Source organism: Panicum virgatum, chromosome 1N, assembly GCF_016808335.1.
Source record: "Panicum virgatum strain AP13 chromosome 1N, P.virgatum_v5, whole genome shotgun sequence".
NCBI lineage: Eukaryota > Viridiplantae > Streptophyta > Magnoliopsida > Poales > Poaceae > Panicum > Panicum virgatum.
The window spans coordinates 59453309-59460917 of NC_053145.1; the positions used below are offsets into that span (position 1 = coordinate 59453309).

General features: G+C 49.4%; 1 long non-coding RNA gene across 1 annotated transcript; it reads right to left on the reverse strand.

Moving 5' to 3' along the window:
• Positions 1 to 1352: 1352 nt before the first annotated feature.
• Positions 1353 to 2758, reverse strand: LOC120654237. Its single transcript, XR_005667033.1, has 3 exons — positions 2450 to 2758; positions 2259 to 2360; positions 1353 to 1870 (listed from the first exon to the last, which is right to left on the reverse strand). It is a non-coding gene; the product is annotated as an uncharacterized LOC120654237 (long non-coding RNA).
• Positions 2759 to 7609: the final 4851 nt, after the last annotated feature.

Consider the following 7609-nt stretch of genomic DNA (forward strand, 5'->3'; position numbering starts at 1 on the left):
GGGGGAGGGACAGGAAGCCGAAGCCCGAAGAGGTGTGGTGGACCGGGTCTACGGATTGTGGGGTCGGGAGCGAAGGGGGTGGGCCGTGGGTGGGGGATAGGTCTGGGGCGGTTGGCTTGTCGCCACGTTGAGCGCCAGCTGAAGTTGAGGAACGATATTACGAGAACACTTTTTGAAAAGTTTGCCGGGTCATCTGGATAAGGCGGCCTCAGATGAAATTCGCATATTTAACTTACGTTTTGATTTCATTATGACCAAGTTTCTCTCATCCAAATAAAATACAGATGTTTTGCCTACGTCTTTAGCAAACTCTAGCTAGGTAATTGTTATAGGGCATGAATTAACTGCTGATGGAAACTAAAATAACATTCCGAATAAGTTGTCGCTTGAATCGTCTGAAGCTGTGGTGGGCTTTGGAAGGGCACTCAACATGTTATCCATCCTAGGCTCAAGCCACCACGGACAGACAGATGCTGGCTTGAAGGGGGAGAAGTGGACACCAACGATGCAGATGCCAAACTTGCAGCGTTCACGAAAGAAAAGTCCCGTGCAAGATCGCCACCCCGTTGGCACCCAAGCCGGCCCGTGTGAGGCGGGCGGCGGCGCCAGTTCATCTGGAGAATGGCAAACCTGTTTCGCCAAAGCGGAGCGAGAGGCTGGCTACTCATCATCCGCTGACCAATGTGGCGTCCTTCAAGAGGGCGGACTGCGGAGGTTGTTCTCATGCGTCGATTTGACGTTGTATAGGAGACAGGCAAACAGCTGCACCGATCACCATTGCCGCAAAGCAAGCTTACAAGCAGCTATACACGTGGAGCTGGCTGATTCACGCTAGCTTCTGAGGCTGTGAGGGAGTTGCTTAGCTCCCAGCACTCCAGAACGCCTGCCCCCCGTTCCGGGCATCCAGGCCTGTTGGATACGGCTGCGATTGTGTTTTACCAAACCACGTTGATTTCCGCGGGTTTAATACCAGAGGCCGGCATGACGTAGTGAGTGTGCTGGTGGATGACAGTATGACACCAGAGCGGCAGAGCCTCGTTGGTTTGTCTACAGCGTGTCTGGACGGCAAATCGATCGCCGACGGCATGGGTTGGAGGATTAGAATCCTGAGATGGGTGGATACCTTATCGCCTTATATAGGCCTGGTTTGTTTCTGTTTTTCTGGACTTCGCTTTTCTGAGCATCAGGATTTTGAGATAAGCCAGCTGTCAGGAGAATCGGCTGTCTGAATAATCTGGGTGTTTGGCAATCCTGATTATTTTGAGCCGTTCTCTTAGCTGAGTGGTATAAAGTCTGAAATACCCTTGAGGCTGATGATATCTCGTTTGTTTGCTAAATACGAGCAGAATTCGATAATTCTTATAATTTTTTACAATCTTGACTACATAATTATATTACTATTAGGTCAAATAGATTAATATCACAATTAGCCCAAGAGATGTACCAGCACTAATTTCTAAACATTGAGTACATAAATGATGGATACAACTAATTTATAAACTAAGTCACGAAACCATAGCGGTAGCGATCGCATCACGAAATGCATTCATATCGACATCATCTCCAGTACCACCATCGTCATCATAAGTGGGATGAGGACTATCATCTTCAACATCTTCTTCGAAATGCGGATCTTCTAAGTCATATTCCCTAATGAAATTGTGAAGTGCCATACAAGCAACTATAATCTTGGACTGCTTGTTAACTGGATAACTGGGCCATAAAATTTCTGAACCAGATTTGCATATTCCACATTGTTCAAACATTGTTGAGGGCGATTGTGGGCAAGAACTTCTTCGCAGCAGATATCATTGAAAACTTTGGCAGCAAAGGAATCCCATTTTGCTACAACCTTTCCTGATTTTTCCATCTAAACATACAAGGTCTATTATTCCAAAAAAATTGTACAACCAACTACTGTCCAATCCACATGCTGGTTAGAAAGTAAACTAAGGCCTTGTTTAGTTTCCAAAAAATATTGCTAAATAACTGCATGGCTGCCTAATCAAAATTCCAAGTAACAATTCATGTTCCTGAAGATCTACCCATATTGCAGAAAATAACTGGAATCCCATACAAATCTTTGCATCTCATGCTACTCCAGAGGTCATAATGCCAGCATAAATAGCTCAAAATTAAACTATGCCCATTTTGAGTAGATTTTTGAAGAAAAATGGGCCATGTATCAACTACTAGTCAGGGGCTCAGGGCTGGCGTTCTCCTCCAATCGGAGGGGAAAAAAATGGGCAGTGGCTCACCTTGGCTTAGGGGCGCCGCACAGGGGGTTCACGGAGGCCGTGCGGAGCTGCTCCAGGTAGGGGACGGCAAGGGCGCCACTAGGGGCCGGCGGTGCTGCAGATCTGCTCGAAGTCATTGGAGGGAAGGGGCAGAAGAAGTCAGGGGCCGGCGGCACTCCACGAAACGGAGAAAAAAAAGGGCGGCGGCGCACCTTAGTCACAGCGGCGGCGGCGCGATTCCAGGAGAGGGCGGCGGTGCAGCAGAAGGCCGCCGGCACAGGAGAGGGGCGGGGGCGGGCCGACGTGCAACAGGGCGAGCACGGCACGCGGGATCTCGCGGCGCTCCGAGCTCGCTCGGCTCCACGCGCGGGAGGGGCCGCGTCTCCCCGAGCGCTGCAGAGGGTCGCCGGTGCGGGTAGGGCCGGCGGCGCAGGGGATGAGGGGACGGGAGGATAGGGGTAACGGGAGGGGAGGGGTATCGGGAGGAAAGAAGGCTCGCTTCTCCCGTGCGCGAGGTTGGGGACGCGTTGGCAAGAATCGTGATTTCTATTGTATCGGCGATTTCCTGGGAAGCGGCGTCTGCGGTAAGCGAAAAATAATCGACGCGTTTGGGTGGGATTATAGCTTATTTCTATCTACAATCCGATTATAATCGGAAACAAACAGGGCCATAGTTATATCCGGCTGTGTTAACCGACGTGCGAGCTCTGCACAAGAGCTGCGATGCACACGAGAGAAAACGCTCCTTTTGATCGATGCCGGATCTTGTCTTCTTGGTTGCCTTAGGAATGAGTAGTCACTGGACCGTGCGGCCATATTAGCATGAGTATCCTACCGTGTTAGCATGAGCAGTGGCGGATCTAGAATTAAAATCTAGGAGAGCTTGGTTCTTCCTCCTTCTCATCCCTACTCATTTCTTCTATTCCTCTTTATATTTTTTTTCTCTTTTCTTCTTATCTTCCTCATTTGATTTTAATGGAGCTTTGGGTAGTAGGGAGGGGGCTAGAGCCCCCCTAGCCCCTGTAAATCCTCACCTGAGCATGATCCTTGCTCCGATGTTGTACTCCAAATATTCTTCTTCTTCTTCTTCTTTTGCGAAATGGAAGCCCAATGGATTAAAATGAAGCACAGTACATGTCCACCTATATTACAACAAACACCCTGAAAAAAAGAGAAAATTACATTGAGGTCCAAATCTACTCCTTTTCTAGTCGAGCAGAGAACTTTGCACACAGACCCTAGGAAATAAAGGAATCATTTCCACACTCCTCAGAGATTTGATTGATTGGACTTTTGACCAGCTAATCAAATTGTTTGATCGACGCAACTAATTAAAACCTTGCTCTCACAATGTGATGTACATAGTCTTTGAAAATTATATTACCCCATTAGGATCCAAACTTCTTTTTTCAACTCTCGGTATCAACTTTCCTATTTAGATTCAAGTTTTTAACTCGACACGAGCTGTAGGCGACGTACTTATCAATATCGGTGTGTCTAAAAAGACTTTTCCAATCTTAAAGCATCTTCAGCAGATTTAGTATAATGGATACTTATCCCTAAAAACTGTCAGGATACCTAAAATCCACCAAAAAACAGCTCCAGTAGATTTGATATATGAATTGTTATCCTTATTTTTTTAAGCAAATTATCTAAATTTCTCTGTCCTTAATCCAAATATATCAAAGCAAAGGCCGGATAGCTAAAACTTCTTTTCACGCGTGGGAGACACCAACCGTCCGGCACGACTAGTTTCACAACCGTGTTGCCCCTTCCGCCGCCGGCGCCGCCGCCCCGCCCTCCCAATCTCTGATGGGGCACGACCTCTGTGGAAGGGGACGGGGCCCTTCATGCTGCCCCTCCATCGCCTTTCCCGCACTCCGGCCGAGCTTCGGGCATCCCCAATCCGCACGCAAGGAGAGGAGGGCCGTGTTCCCGGTAGCATGGTAAGGGGGTCGGCCGGGGGCGCCGGGAAAGTTAAGGGAGGTGCAAGGGAGCTCATCGTGGGTTCTAAATGGGCGGAGGAGGACTAGAGGAGGAGATCGACAGGCGGGGGCAGAGGTCAGGCGAAGCAGCAACTCCGGCGGCCTGGAGATGGCCGATTCCGACCGGGTTAGGGCTCGGCCACATTCGAGGATGCTCGGCTGAGGTGTAGGGTGGGGACTAAGGAGAGGGGTCATAGGAGCACGGAATCGGAGGGGTGCGGTTGGGGATGGCCGGTGCGGCTCCGGCGGCTGCTTGTGCTCGGCTCGACCCAAGGAGGAAGAATGAAGAGGAGAGGAATGGCAAATTTTAAATGTTCAGTTTTACCAAAACTGCTAGAGAGAAGCACAAGAGCTATACGTAAATCTTCTCTCCTATACTAAAAGCAAGTTTAGGTATCCAGTTTTACTAAATCTGCTAGAGATGTATGTTAAAAAAACTGCTGGATATGCTGTATATAGTCTACTTTCTCCTACTTTCTGCTATCCTCTTACTTGAGGGCAAACAATTACTCCATATATACACATAAAACAACATAATAGCAAAATTGTTAGTGTACACAACTTTTTCTTTCAAAAAACATAATAGCAAAATTAATATGAATTTTATCGCGATGCACTGTCACGTGAAAGTAGTGAAACAAATTGTTAATGTATCCAACCGCATGTGCGAGTAGTTCATAAATTTTCAAGCATCGTTTAACACCAATGCAATGGGTATGATGGTTGAGAGGAGAAACTCTCTTGTTGAGAGCCCCAAAGTCAATGGAGAAACCAAATCTTCTGCGCTTGGTCACAGAAACATGTGGGTTCAGCCGTCACCCTTGGAGCCGCCGGGGCCCGGGGGGACGAATGTTAGCAGCACAAGTAACCAGGAGACTGAAGCAACCGGCCAGGAGCACGGCCCAAGAGTGAAGAAGCCCAACAGGAAGGTCCTCGGCCCAGAATGGGTGAACTGAGTAGTATATGTATTAGCTGAGAGAGAGACGAGAGCATAGATGTATGAACACTCAAACTATTTCCCAAGTAATCTGACCTCCTCCGATCCCAATTCCTGCTAGCCTGTCCCCAATTATGTTCTTCCTTCCAATCCCTGTTACCCTGCTTGCTCTTACATCTGGTATCAGAGACTAGATCCCTTGCGACCTGGATCTGCACCACCATTATACCCGTCTGCAGAAATCTCGCGGCGCTATGGATCCCAGTTCCAAGCTTCTGCTCGATGAGATGAAGAAGTTGGGGGATCGATTCGCCCTTGTTGAAGCCCGCGTCGACAGTCTGGAGGGCTCCTTCCGCGACCAGTTCAAGGCTATCGAGCAGTCCGCCTCTGATCTACAGGCGTGGCGGCCGGGAATTGATTCCTCCATCGCGGATCTCTCCTCCAAGCTCAGCGCCGTCGACGACCTCCACGACAAGCTAGGTTCCCTCTCCAGCAAGCTGGATCGAGTGGTTCTCGATCGTCTTCCACCGGGGGCCGGCATCCTGCCGAACCCCATGGCGGCTGCGGCGACTACACTTGCCGGCAACCCAGCCGTCGGCCCCACTGGGCACTGCATCGAGAATCCACACCGGGAACCTGGGTTTGGGTCGGTCACGACAATCTCCCACCTCCCGGTCATGGGTACGCCTCCCGATCCACCTCCCGTGACCTCTGATTCGCGTCAATTCAACACGTACCGCTTCCAGAGTTCCTCGGGTCCTGCCATGTACACCGCCATGGGTCGCGTGCCCAAACTTCCCTTCCCCAAATTCACTGGTGCAAACCCTAAGCTATGGCAATCCCGTATTGAGAGTTACTTTGACATGTATGGGGCGGATCATTCTATGTGGGTGCGTTTCGCGTCGATGAATTTCGACGATGCCGCCGGCCGGTGGTTGCAGTCAATTGAGCGCAAAATCTCTTCCATGGACTGGTCCACATTTTGCCAACTAGTGCTAGACCGCTTTGGGCGCGATCAGCATGAGTTGTTGATCCGCCAGCTTTTTCACATCAAGCAGACTTCATCTGTGGCAGATTATGTAGAACGCTTCGCTGAACTTGTCGACCAACTCTCAGCCTATACATCCAACACTGACCCACTATATTACACCTTGCGTTTTATTGACGGTCTCCGTGATGATATAAGATCCTTTGTGCTTGTTCAGCGTCCACCAGACCTCGATTCTGCTTGTGTGTTGGCTGCATTGCAGGAAGAGGTGGCCGACTCATCAAGACGACGGGAATTTCGACGCCCGGACCCTCTGATTCCACCCAAGTCGAGTGCCAGAGGCCCACTACCTCTATCGGCTCCTCCTCGGCCCGGCCCCTCGTCAAGTTCTCAGATTCGATTCAGCATATTCCTGTCACAGTGCTACTAGATTATGGCAGTTCCACTTCTTTTATCAGTTGTCAGTTGGCTGCTAAGCTGTCTGGGTTCCAACCTCTACCACAGCCTGTTACTGTACAAATAGCAGGGGGAGGGTCTCTGACTTGTGATTCTGTGCTGCCCCAAGCTATCTGGTTCATTGGTGCCTTGGCTTTTCAGTCTGATCTCAAAGTTTTGCCACTTAAAGCTTATGATATTATTATTGGCATGGACTGGTTGGAAATATTTAGCCCAATGACAGTTGACTGGCAAGAAAAATGGCTTCGTATTCCCTATGGTGATCAGTTTGTGGTGCTTCAAGGTGATAATTCTGATCCTCCGGAACAGGTGTTGGTTCAGCTGTGCTTGACGACCACCATTGACTCTCAGGATGATTCTGTGCTTTCCTCACCAGTGGAGATTCAGTTGCTGATTAATCAGTTTGCTCCACTCTTTGTTGAACCAACTTCTTTGCCCCCGTCCAGAGCTTGTGATCATGAGATTCCGCTTATTCCGGGCGCCAGGCCCGTGAACATCAGGCCTTACCGCTATCCCCCGGCCCTCCGTGACGAAATTGAAAAACAAGTTGCAGAAATGTTGGACAAAGGACTAATTCAGCCCAGTGCCAGTCTGTTCTCCTCCCCAGTGTTGCTTGTGAAAAAGAAAGATGGTTCCTATCGCTTTTGTGTGGACTTTCGTCACTTGAATGCCTTGACCCTGAAGTCTAAGTTCCCTGTTCCTGTCTTTGATTAGCTTATGGACGAGCTAGGCAAAGCATCTTGGTTTTCCAATTTGGATCTTTGGGCTGGGTTCCATCAGATTCTTCTCAAGCCCGGCGAGGAGTACAAAACTGCGTTTCAAACTCATTTTGGTCAGTACGAGTTCCGGGTAATGGCCTTCGGCCTCACCGGCGCACCCGGTTCATTCCAAGGTGCCATGAATGCTACTCTAGCTCCCGGGTTGCGCAAGTTCGTCATTGTGTTTTTTGACGACATCCTGGTATACAGCTGCACTTTTGAAGAGCATCTTGATCATCTACGCCAAG